Source organism: Schistocerca americana, chromosome 1, assembly GCF_021461395.2.
Source record: "Schistocerca americana isolate TAMUIC-IGC-003095 chromosome 1, iqSchAmer2.1, whole genome shotgun sequence".
NCBI lineage: Eukaryota > Metazoa > Arthropoda > Insecta > Orthoptera > Acrididae > Schistocerca > Schistocerca americana.
In genome coordinates this window covers 367,594,111-367,607,759 of record NC_060119.1, presented here as the reverse complement: position 1 = coordinate 367,607,759, position 13,649 = coordinate 367,594,111, and the positions used below count along the sequence as shown (strand labels likewise).

Sequence of the window (13,649 nt, the reverse complement as noted above, 5' to 3'; positions counted from 1 at the left end):
TCAAATTTGTAGCCCATTAGGACGCCTCTAGAATTAGGAGACGAAACATTTGACACTGAAACACGACCTAATGCCCACAAAGCGGGAATGATCAAGGGTGTGAAAACCTGCCGATTGTTTGTTTGGCAGGACACGTAACCGAACTGCGGTTATCTAGCTTACGAACGTAATCAAATATTTTCGTGAGCATGAAATTGACCAACATGGTGCAATGCTTATGGTTAAGGTACTGAGCTCGCATTTGGGAGGAGCCTTCATAAATACATTCTGCCATCCAAATTCACGGTTTTTGTAATCTTTCTACATCGATTCAGGCAGATGCAAGTAGATTCCTTGAAAACAACACTGCTTGTTCCAAACATCTATATGAGCCTGTGCTCTAATGACCTCGTCGTCTATGCGAGGATGAAATGCAGTCCTCCTGCGTTTCATCAACAAGATGCGTAACAGTTTTAGATGTCAATATGCTGCGGAGACTACTATGCAGTTATCGGCGGATGTTCCCTTGTTCTGTTATTTTCAATCCGTTTGCTATTGCATTCACGTATGATTTTCACGACGTTTGACTAGCACCAGTGACTGCTATTACAAAAGAGTCACTCCCCATTGATGACTGCCTCGAGTCTGGCAGCGGCCATCGGCGGTGTATCCTTCACGATAGCAGCCACTCATACTAGTCAAACACCGTGAAAATCATTAAACAAACTTGGGCTAATGATTCAACGATGTCAGCAAGAGGCCACGAAAGGCTCAACAATTTTGTTAGACTACTGGCTAAAGGCATCTGAAGACACTTAGAAGGGGAGGCCACGACGTTTGGAACGCGGATTCACTGCAAACTTCGTACACTCGTAGTACTCCTTGAGGACAACAAAATGTGTAAGCAGTAGCGCGTACTTCTCAAGTGTTATTGAGAAAATCGCAATATAACTGTGCGTGGCCATTTTTACCATGAAGCGGCGGCAGCCGAGTGGTTAGCGTTCAAACCCCGTAATCACTGGATCGTGTTCCGTTCGTCTGTTTTTTTTTTTTTAATTTTCAACACAGTCATTTTATTTACTACTTATATTACAATTGATATAATGGGGAAAATACGTGTACTCGGATGAAATTTTATTGAATTTACAATGTTATTTGGCAGTCTTACAAATTTTTATTATCACAAATAATGTAATATTCATAAGTATCGACTAGTAAACAATCAAACGCATAAAGTGATACCGAAAATGTATGCTTCTCCGTGATTTAAGAAATCCCTTATACCTGGAAGGAGCCCTAAAGGACTTGGTCCTCCAAGTTTTGACCGTCACAGCCGGCTTTCGAAAGATGTACAATTAATTTTCGACATTACGAGTACAAGTTGCAGGATGGTATTTTTCGTAAAAACATGGAAAACATAAAGTTAAACGGCACCAGCTACATTGAATAAATGCTATGTTTCCGCATACGCAAGGTCTTTTTGACGTTTTCCGTGGAATAACAAACCTCGTTAACATTTTCAAAAACCTCTCTTTCAGATGATAATTTGGAAGCAAACCGTGCATAACGCAGTATTTCCTTAAAAATCGGCGCTGATAATTGGTTATGCATTATCGAGAGTATTTTAATAGCATCTTCCGAGAAGCAATTTCTCGTTCTCTTTCGATTAAATACGAACAGTTTTGAAGACACGGACAAGCATACATTTTCAGTATCACTTTATGCGTTTGGTCGTTTACTAGTCGTATTATTTGTGATAATAAAAATTAGCAGACTGCAAAATAACATTGTAAATTTAATAAAATCTCATCCGATTACACGTATGCAGTATCGAGTGTATTTTAATAGCATCTTCCGAGACGCAATTTCTCGATCTCTTTCGATTAAATACGAACAGTTTTGAAGACACGGTCAAGCATACATTTTCAGTATCACTTTATGCGTTTGGTCGTTTACTAGTCGATAGTTATGAATATTATATTATTTGTGATAATAAAAATTAGTAGGCTGCCAAATAACATTGTAAATTTAATAAAAGTTCATCCGATTACACGTATTTTCCCGTTTTATCAATTCTAATATAAATAGTAAAGAAAATGACTGTGTTGAAAACAAAAAAAACTGACGAACGGAACTCGATCCAACGGCTTGAACGCCAACCACTTTTTTTTTCAACATTTTGTTCCACATTGTTCGTTGGATTTGTTCAGGGCTGACGTCCGACGACACGCGTTCAGGTTGTTCGTTGACCCGTTCGCTCAGTTTTTTTATTAGAATGGGTAGCTAACGTTCTGACCGAACACGTTGGGCTACCGCGCCGGCACCACACAGTTGCAGCCGCTTCATGGTAAAAATGGCCACGCATATATATATATATATGACGGCCGAAATTATCTTGCGATTTTCTCAGTAACGCTTGAGAAGTACGCGCTACTGCTTACACATTTTGTTGTCCTAATGGAGTACTACGAGTGTACGAAGTTTGCAGTAAATCCGCGTTCCAAACGTCGTGGCCTCGCCTTGTTAGACGTTTCTCTCCGTGCTCTACGTTAATATATCCGCCTCCGCAGCTAAGTGGTCAGATAGTTGCCATGTGGAGGGCCCAGATTCAATTCATGGTACCACCAAGGATTTTTCCTTGGAGGACTGGTAGGGGATGCACTCAGCCTCGCGACTCCATTTGAGGGGCTACGAGACCGAGTAGTAGCGGCTCCGCTGTCTGCAAAGTCTGGAAGGCCGAGTGCTGATCCCACGCCCTTCCGCATGAAGCCGTGAGGCACAGGATGACACTATTGGCGTCAAAGCATTATATAGGGTGTGGAGGGCATAAGTGCAGATATTTTTATTAGTGACCGAAGGCGGTGTACTGAACGACATTACATCAGTATTGGCGTCATTTGCAGACTAATAATTATAAATGTTAGAGTAGTATGTTTCTGCGTTGGTTAATACCTCCAAGTATGTGTGGTAACAGCAAGCCATTAATGCCTATTTTCCACTGGAAAGCGAGGTCATGCAGTGAAGTGTGGCCGCGTGGATGCGAAATGGTCAGTCTATACTGACATGTGTAGTCCACTTAATGATGCAGTTAAAACCAAACAGAAAACATAACATCATGAAGTTTGTAAAGTGTTTGTAGGAAGACTGTTAAACGCAGAGAGAAAACATCCAACACGCTGATGCGTGCGCATATTAAGGTACCACAATAAAAATGTCTTCACTTACACACGTAACATACTGTGTATCGTGACAATCATAATCAAACACAATCTTGCGATCAAGCAAGCAAAGGTGTCTTGCTGGAAAGTATTCTGTGAGGAAGTGGAAGGTACAGCTACTTGCGCTACTCTTTTTAAAATCCTCACTAGAATACCAACTAAACTAGGAGGTACTATAAGGAAGGAGGATGGTGAGTATAAAAAGACAACGAGTGAGATACTGGATGTGTTCGCAAGACTCATTCCCCCAGTGCACTCTATCAGATAACACAGACCTGGAGTCAATCCATGACAGGCACTGGTTTACAAGTAACCGAAGGGAAAACTGGGAATCTCCCAGAGAATATGTATTTTTTTTAAATAAAAAAAGAAGGGCGATGGGAACGTTTCAATCATTTAAGTCACCATTCCCAGATGGTATCTTTCCAACTCTACTGCAACAAGCAGGAAAGGATTTAATTAGCTTCCCATGTAAATTGTGTAGGGTCAGCCTAGCAATAGGGATCATTCATAATGCTTGGAGGACATTGGAGGACAGGCCGAATCACCAGATGAACGAACAAATTTGAAGTCAGGGTGCATGGGATAACTTCAAGAAGAATGTAATAATTCCAGTTCTGCTGACAAGTGTGAATACTACCGAACTTTCAGTTTAATAAGCCATGGTTGCACAGCACTGACACAAATTATTCACAGAATACTGGAAAAAACTGATAGCAGCCGACCTAGAGGAAAATCCGGAGAAATGTAGGAACATGTGAAGCAATACTGACTATGACTTGACTTAAAAGATAGGTTAAAAGCAAAAGATAACCTACATTTATAGAATTTGTAGATTTAGAGAATTTTTTCAGCAGTGTTAACTGGAGTACAGTCTTTGAATTTCTGAAGATAGGAGGCATAAAGTACAGGGTACAAACGGCTATTTTCAACTTGTATGGAAACCAGACTACAGTTAAAAGAGTCAAAGGATATGAAAGGGAAGCTGTGGTTGAGAAGGAAATTTGAGAGCTGCAGCTCATGTTCGATGTTTTGCAATGCCTACATTGAGCAAACTGTAAAGGAAACCGAGGAGAAATTTGGCAAGAGAGTTGAAATTCAGAGAAAAAAATAAAAACTTCATTGTTAGCTGATGACACTGTAATTCTGTCAGAGATAGACAGAGGACTTTGAACAGCAGTTGAATGGAAGGGATAGTGTATTGAGAAAAGATTATATGCTGTGAAACGAAATCGCAATCCAGATGATAAATCCAGATGCAGGTACAGTGTGTCCAACACGCAGCCAAGTTGGTTGCAGTTCCTCAACTAACCTCCTTCTACCAAAACACCGCCACCACTGTACCTACGTAGAATCAGCTTTCATCAGAAAACACAACAGACGTCCACCTGCACTCCAGTGAGCTCTCGCTTGACACCACTGAAGTCCCAAATGGCGGTGGTTTGGGATCAGTGGAATGTGCACTACAGGGCGTCTGGCTCGGAGGTGTCCTTGAAGTAACCGATTTGTAACAGTTCGTTCTGTCACTGTGGTGCCAACTGCTGCTCAAATTGCTGCTGCAGATGTAATACGTTGCGCCAGAGCCACACACCGAACACGATGGTCTTCCATCTCAATAGCGCCACCTGGTCGACCAGAGCCATTTTCTGGCGACTGTACATTCTCGTGACAACCGCTGCCAGCAGTCATATACAGTGGCATTCCTGTCAGGTCTTTATGCAGTATCGCAGAAGGAACATTAGGCTTCTCATAGCCCTATTACACGACCTCGTTCAAACTCAGTCAAGTGTTGGTAATGTCTTTGTGGCCTTAAAAGCATTCTTGACTAACATCGACTCACAATGTCCAGTTCCTAATATAGCTAATAGTCACGACCGCTGCAGCGTGTATTTAAAGCACACCTAATTTGCATCCTCATACAGGCGCTACTAACATCGGCTGGAGCGAAATTTGAATGGACATCATCTTTCAGATGTAGAAACGCACCTACCAACTTTCCTTTGTGTGATACAACTGCTTCTTAATGCTGCGATTTTTTTGTCAGTGTATGTTCCAAGGCAGAAAGTACTGTTATGAGCACTAGAAGGGCCTATGACAGTTCATGGGTTCGAAACCACAGAAGCATGTACTGGATGTACATCACTGTGATGAGACCTATGATAATGCACGGTACTACAGAATGGTGGAATGTAGTACAACACAAGGTGACTTCTAAGGAGCTCGGCGAGGTGCGGAGATTGACGTGCTTAGCTAGAACTGTAGATTAAAACTGAAGAAACTGCAAAAAGGTGCGAATTTAAGGAGATGGGACCTGGATAAACTGAAAGAACCAGAGGTTGTACAGAGTTTCAGGGAGAGCATAAAGGGAACAATTGACAAGAATGGGGGAAAGAAATACAGTAGAAGAAGAATGGGTAGCTTTGAGGGATGAAGTGGTGAAGGCAGCAGAGGATCAAGTAGGTAAGAAGACGAGGGCTGGTATAAATCCTTGGGTAACAGAAGAAATATTGAATTTAATTGATGAAAGGAGAAAATATAAAAGTGCAGTAAATGAACTAGGCAAAAAAGAACACATACGTCTCAAAAATCAGATCAACAGGAAGGGCAAAATGGCTAAGCAAGGATGGCTAGAGGACAAATGTAAAGATGTAGAGGCTTATCTCACTAGTGGCAAGATAGATACTGCCTACAGGAAAATTAAAGAGACCATTGGAGAAAAGAGAACCACTTGTATGAATATCCAGAGCTCAGATGGAAACCCAGTTCTAAGCAAAGAAGGGAAAGCAGAAAGGTGGAAGGAGTATACAGGGGTTCTATACAAGGGCGATGTTCTTGAGGACAATATTATAGAAATGGAAGAGGATGTAGATGAAGATGAAATGGGAGATATGATACTGCGTGAAGAGTTTGACAGAGCACTGAAAGACCTGAGTCGAAACAAGGCCCTTGGAGTAGACAACATTCCATTAGATCTACTGACAGCCTTGGCAGAGCCAGTGCTGACAAAACTCTACCATCTGGTGAGCAAAATGTATGAGATAGGCGAAATACCCTCAGACTTCAAAAAGAATATAATAATTACAACCCTAAAGAAAGCAGGGGTTGACAGATGTGAAAATTACCAAACTATCAGTTTAATAAGTCACGGCTGCAAAATACCAGCGCGAATTCTTTACAGACGAATGGAAAAACTGGTAGAAGCCGACCTCGGGGAAGATCAGTTTGGATTCCGTAGAAATATTGGAACACGTGAGGCAATACTGACCCTACGACTTATCTTAGAAGCTAGATTAAGGAAAGGCAAACCTACGTTTCTAGCATTTGTAGACTTAGAGAAAGCTATTGACAATGTTGACTAGAATACTCTCTTTCAAATTCTGAAGGTGGCAGGGGTAAAATACAGGGAGCGAAAGGCTATTTACAATTTGTACAGAAACCAGGTGGCAGTTATAAGAGTCGAGGGGCATGAAAGGGAAGCAGTGGTTGGGAAGGGAGTGAGACAGGGTTGTAGCCTCTCCCCGATGTTATTTAATCTATATATTAAGCAAGCAGTAAAGGAAACAAAAGAAAAATTCGGAGTAGGTATTAAAATCCATGGAGAAGAAATAAATTGTAATTCTGTCAGAGACAGCAAAGGAATTGGAAGAGCAGTTGAACGGAATGGATAGTGTCTTGAAAGGAGGATATAAGATGAACATCAACAAAAGCAAACCGAGGATAATGGAATATAGTCGAATTAAATCGGGTGATGCTGAGGGAATTAGATTAGGAAATGAGACACTTAAAGTAGTAAAGGAGTTCTGCTATTTGGGGAGCAAAATAACTGATGATGGTCGAAGTAGAGAGGATATAAAATGTAGACTGGCAATGGCAAGGAAAGCGTTTATGAAGAAGAGAGATTTGTTAACCTCGAGTATAGATTTAAGTGTCAGGAAGTCGTTTCTGAATGTATTTGTATGGAGTGTAGCCATGTATGGAAGTGAAACATGGACGATAAATAGATTGGACAAGAAGAGAATAGAAACTTTCGAAATTTGGTGCTACAGAAGAATGCTCAAGATTAGATGGGTAGATCACATAACTAATGATGAAGTATTGAATAGGATTGGGGTGAAAAGAAGTTTGTGGCACAACTTGACTAGAAGAAGGGATCGGTTGGTAGGACATGTTCTGAGGCATCAAGGGATCACCAATTTAGTACTGGAGGGCCGCGTGGAGGGTAAAAATCGTAGAGGGAGACCAAGAGATGAATAAACTAAGCAGATTCAGAAGGATGTAGGTTGCAGTAGTTACTGGGAGATGAAGAAGCTTGCACAGGATAGAGTAGCATGGAGAGCTGCATCAAGCCAGTCTCAGGACTGAAGACCACAACAACAACAACAACAACAGCCAGAACAGGAGGAATTAGCAGCACATCCACTGCTGGGATGGTGACCGTGCTGAACATGCCCCCATTACGTATGTTAATTACTGTACTGCCCATTAAAATTGCTACACCACGAAGACGACGTGCTACAGACGCGAAATTTAACCGACAGGTGATATGCAAATGATTACCTTTTCAGAGCATTCACACAAGGTTGGCGCCGGTGGCGACACCTACAACGTGCTGACATGAGAAAAGTTTGCAACCGATGACTCATACACAGACACCAGTTGACCGGCGTTGCCTGGTGAAACGTTGTTGTGATGCCTCGTGTAAGGAGGAGAAATGCGTACCATCACGTCTCCGACTTTGATAAAGGCCGGATTTTACCCTGTCCGATTGCAGTTTATCGTATCGCGACATTGCTGCTCGCGTTGGTCGAGATCCAATGACTCTTAGGAGAATATAGAATCGGTGGGTTCAGGAGGGTAATACGGAACGCCGTGCTGGATCCCAACGGCCTCGTATCACTTGCAGTCGTCCGGCCCCGGTAGCTGAGTGGTCAGCGTGACGGAATGTCAATCCTAAGGTCCCGGGTTCGATTACCGGCTGGTTCGGAGATTTTCTCCGCTCAGGGACTGGATGTTGTGTTGTCCTAATCATCATCATTTCATCCACATCGACGCGCAGGCTGCCTAAGTGGCGTCAACTCGAAAGACCTGCACCAGGCGAACGGTCTACCCGACGGGAGGCCCTAGCCACACGACATTTCATTTCATTTCACTAGCAATCGAGATGACATGTATCTTCTCCGCATGGCTGTAACGTATCGTGCAGCCACGTCTCGATCCCTGAGTCAACGAATGGGGACGTTTGCAAGACAACAACCATCTGCACGAACAGTTTGGCGACGTTTGCAGCAGCATGGACTATCAGCTCGGAGACCGTGGCTGCGGTTACCCTTGACGCTGCATCACAGACAGGAGCGCTTGCGATGGTGTCCTCAACGACGAACCTGGGTGCACGAATGGCAAAACGTCATTTTTTCGGATGAATCCAGGTTCTGTTTACAGCATCATGGTGGTCGCATCCGTGTTTGGCGACATCGCGGTGAACACACATTGGAAGCGTGTATTCGTCATCGGCATACTGGCGTACCACCCGGCGTGATGGTATGGGGTGGCATTGCTTACACGTCTCGGTCACCTCTTGTTCGCATTGACAGCACTTTGAACAGTGGACGTTACATTTCAGATGTGTTACAACCCGTGGCTCTACCCTTCATTCGATCCCTGCGAAACCCTACATTTCAGCAGGATAATGCACGACCGCATGTTGCAGGTCCTGTACGGGCCTTTCTGGATACAGAAAATGTTCGACTACTGCCCTGGCCAGCACATTCTCCAGATCTCTCACCAACTGAAAACGTCTGGTCAATGGTGGCCGAGCAACTGGCTCGTCACAATACGCCAGTCACTACTCTTGATGAACTGTGGTATCGTGTTGAAGCTGCATGGGCAGCTGTACCTGCACACGCTATCCAAGTTCTGTTTGACTCAATGCCCAGGCGTATCAATGCCGTTATTACGGCTAGAGGTGGTTGTTCTGGGTACTGATTTCTCAGGATCTATGCACCAAAACTGCGTGAAAATGTAATCACATGTCAGTTCTAGTATAATATATTTGTTCAATGAATAGCCATTTATCATCTGCATTTCTTCTTGGTGTAGCAATTTTAATGGCCAGTAGTGTACAATGGAGCCAGCGCTAGGGGCATACAGGTGAAAAACTGGAAAAAATTGATTCCTTTAGCATCTCCAGAATCTCAGACCAATATTGTGAGTATGATAATTATAGGAATGGTCGGGGAAATGCCGGCCGACCATAAAATAACTTCTAGCTGCTTCAGCAATCCTCAATGTAACGATTGGGAGAGGGGAGAAGTAGAAGAACGAACCACGACACCGTTCAGGAGACACAGTCTGGTTTACTGACAGGTCGAAAACAGATGAAGGCGCTGGGGTCAGACTGTACAGGTAGTTATATGGATACGGTGTCTGTTCTTTCGGACGTGTCCGAAAGAACAGACACCATTGATGACCTGCAGCCATCTAGAACGAAATTAGAATTATATATTAATACCTTCAGCTGCTGACGGGCGTTGATATATATCAACAGAGACAGGTGGAAATGTCTGCCCCGATCGGGACTCGAAACCGGGATCTCTTGCTTACATGGCACACGCTCTATCCATCTGAGCCACCGAGGGCACAGAGGATAGTGCGACTGCAGGGAAAGTCTCGTGCACGCCTCCCGCGAGAACCACATTCTCGCCTTTTCGCCTGTCCCCGTTGATATATATCAACGCACGTCAGCAGCTTAAGGTATTAATATATAATTTTGATTTCGTTTTAGATGGCTGCAGGTCATCAATGGTGTCTGTTCTTTCGGACATGTCTGAAAGAACAGACACCATATCCATATAAGTATATAGTTATGGCAATACCGGCCACGACCTTCCTCTTCTGTGCGGATGCACACATATTACCCGAACTCTTACGGGACTTGGTAAGAACGTTTTCCACGAGTAATGAGTGTGTTGGTTAGGGACACTGCAGATGTAGTGTGTGGACGTATAAGGTGAAAATGTGGAACTCCAGGGAGGCGTTCGTGAGATAGTCCCTGCAGTCGCACTACCCTCTCTGCCCTCGCTGGCTCAGCTGGATAGAGCGCCTGTCTTGTAAGTAGGGGATCCCGGGTTCGAGTCCCGGTCGGGGAACACATTTTCATCTGTCCCCGTTGATATATACCAACGCCCGTCAGCAGCTAAAGGTATTCATATATAATTGTAATTACTGGTAGTTCTGCAGACTGGTCAGGACAGCCGTGACGACTCCATTTATTGGATCTGAACCCGTGCTAACCAACACTAAAGTGATGGTTAAAATCAAAACTATGAAACTGGATCACGAGATAGTATGTAGAATACTGGACTACTTTCTAAAAACAATGATCATAATTCAGACAAATTCTGTAATCCTGAACTTGAATAGGGAACAGATTAAACTCATGGAAGGACAAATGAGTGTCCATGGGAACATTAAAGTACACTTACACACTGTGGTCACAGAGGAAGAAGCCCCTAAGTGTAGATGAAACAGCACGACACCTAAACTGCCGGCCGGTGTGGCCGAGCGGTTCTAGGCTCTTCAGTCTGGAACCGCGCGACCGCTACGGTCGCAGGTGCGAATCCTGCCTCGGGCATGGATGTGTGTGGTGTTCTTAGGTTAGTTAGGTTTAAGTAGTTCTAAGTTTTAGGGGACTGATGACCTCAGATGTTAAGTCCCATAGTGCTCAGAGCCATTTTCGACACCTAATCTTCAAATGAGACGTTCTGGAGAGCAAAAGACAGAATATTCGAGTCGGTTGAGCCTGAAGAAATCGTGTCCAATAAGGAACTGGGAAAAGGGCCTCCTACTATTTGGCAAGGGTACCGGTTGACTTTACTAGAGTCACAAGGGGTGAAATCGCACAATAAACTTAGTTTAGGTGCGAGCTATAGTGGGCTAAGGACAGTGTTGTTTTTGTCTCCCTGCATTAATCAAATCAATCGACAACCGTAAAGTACTTGGGAGTAACCGTCCGAAACGACCTGGAGTATAACGTTCAACTGAAACAAACTGTAGGGGAACCAGATGTCAGTCAGAAATTGTGAGAGTGTTAACGAAATATGTTTCATCCACGAAAAAAATTGCTTGTAAAGCATCCATTAGAACGATTCTTGATCATCAGACTTGGTCCCTTAACATAAGAGGGAGACAGAGAGAGAGAGAGAGAGAGAAGATCCGACGAAGAGCACCACGGCACCACCGTGACGAGATCGTTTAGTGACCGCGAGAGCATTACGCAGATGCTCAACGAACGGCAGTGGCAGACGTTACAAGAGAGGCATTGTCTACCACTGAGAGATTTACTGTTCAAATTCCGAAAGCGTACGTTGCTAGGAGTGGCGGGCAACATTGTACGTTGGTGCATAAGTTCGTAGCGTTTTCCATAAGTTTAATAAACACAACAAATGTATATGACGGAGACTTTAGTCATCAATAATATATTTACAAAGGTATACCAACCCTGGGATAACTTTTAGATTCCGCGACTGTAGAAATCAAGTGGGGTGAAGAACTCTTAGAGCCATGTTCGGAGGGCATTTTCATCCGCAGAAGAAGTTCCTCGAAGGATGTTCGATAGAGAGCGGGAAAGATGAAAATCTGACGGCGCAAGATCAGGTGAATAAGGTGAGTGCGGAATGACTCCTCAACCCAACTCCTGCATGGTTTTTTTTTTTTTTTGTCAGTCTAGCAGAATGTGGGAGGACGTTATCATGGAACAACATCGCTTCACGCAGTCTTCCTACATCTACATCTACATTTATACTCCGCAAGCCACCCAACAGTGAGTGGCGGAGGGCACTTTACGTGCCACTGTCATTACCTGCGGGAAGAACGACTGCCGGAAAGCCTCCGTGCGCGCTCGAATCTCTCTAATATTACATTCATGATCTCCTCGGGAGGTACAAGCGGGGGGAAGCAATATATTCGATACCTCGTCCAGAAACGCACCCTCTCGAAACCTGGACAGCAAGCTACTCCGCGAAGCAGAGCGCCTGTCTTGCAGAGTCTGCCACTTGAGTTTGCTAAACATCTCCGTAACGCTATCACGCTTACGAAATAACCCTGTGACGAAACGCACCGCTCTTCTTTGGATCTTCTCTATCTCCTCTGTCAACCCGACCTGATACGGATCCCACACTGATGAGCAATACTCAAGTATAGGTCGAAAGAGTGCTTTGTAAGCCACCTCCTTTGTTGATGGACTACATTTTCTAAGGACTCTCCCAATGAATCTCAACCTGGCACCCGCCTTAGCAACAATTAATTTTATATGATCATTCCACTACAAATTGTTCCGTACCCATACTTCCAGATATTTTACAGAAGTAACTGCTACCAGTGTTTGTTCCGCTATCATATAATCATACAATAACGGATCCTTCTTTCTATGTATTCACAATACATTACATTTGTCTATGTTAAGAGTCAGTTGCCACTCCCTGCACAAAGTGCCTATCCGCTGCAGATCTTCCAACAATTTGGAAAATATTTCGAGTAGATTTCCCCACCATGTTATAGTTCTGGGTGGAGATTTTAATTTGCCGGATATAGACTGGGAGACTCAGACGTTCATAACGGGTGGCAGGGACAAAGAATCCAGTGAAATGTTTTTAAGTGCTTTATCTGAAAACTACTTTGAGCAGTTAAACAGAGAACCGACTCGTGGCGATAACATATTAGACCTTCTGGTGACAAACAGACCCGAACTATTTGAAACAGTTAACGCAGAACAGGGAATCAGCGATCATAAAGCGGTTACGGCATCGATGATTTCAGCCGTAAATAGAAATATTAAAAAAGGTAGAAAGATTTTTCTGTTTAGCAAAAGTGACAAAAAGCAGATTACAGAGTACCTGACGGCTCAACACAAAAGTTTTGTCTCAAGTACAGATAGTGTTGAGGATCAGTGGACAAAGTTCAAAACCATCGTACAATATGCGTTAGATGAGTATGTGCCAAGCAAGATCGTAAGAGATGGAAAAGAGCCACCGTGGTACAACAACCGCGTTAGAAAACTGCTGCGGAAGCAAAGGGAACTTCACAGCAAACATAAACATAGCCAAAGCCTTGCAGACAAACAAAAATTACGCGAAGCGAAATGTAGTGTGAGGAGGGCTATGAGAGAGGCGTTCAATGAATTCGAAAGTAAAGTTCTATGTACTGACTTGGCGGAAAATCCTAAGAAATTTTGGCCTTATGTCAAAGCGGTAGGTGGATCAAAACAAAATATCCAGACACTCTGTGACCAAAATGGTACTGAAACAGAGGATGACAGACTAAAGGCCGAAATACTAAATGTCTTTTTCCAAAGCTGTTTCACAGAGGAAGACTGCACTGTAGTTCCTTCTCTAGATTGTCGCACAGATGACAAAATGGTAGATATCGAAATAGACGACAGAGGGATAGAGAAACAAT

General features: G+C 43.5%; 1 protein-coding gene and 1 non-coding gene across 2 annotated transcripts in view; one reads left to right on the top strand and one right to left on the bottom strand.

Moving 5' to 3' along the window:
• LOC124600425 overlaps positions 1-13,649 on the bottom strand; it is a 126,477-nt gene that overhangs the window by 108,131 nt on the left and 4,697 nt on the right. The window lies entirely within an intron of this gene.
• Trnat-ugu lies at positions 10,269-10,342 on the top strand. Its single transcript has one exon. It is a non-coding gene; the product is annotated as a tRNA-Thr (tRNA).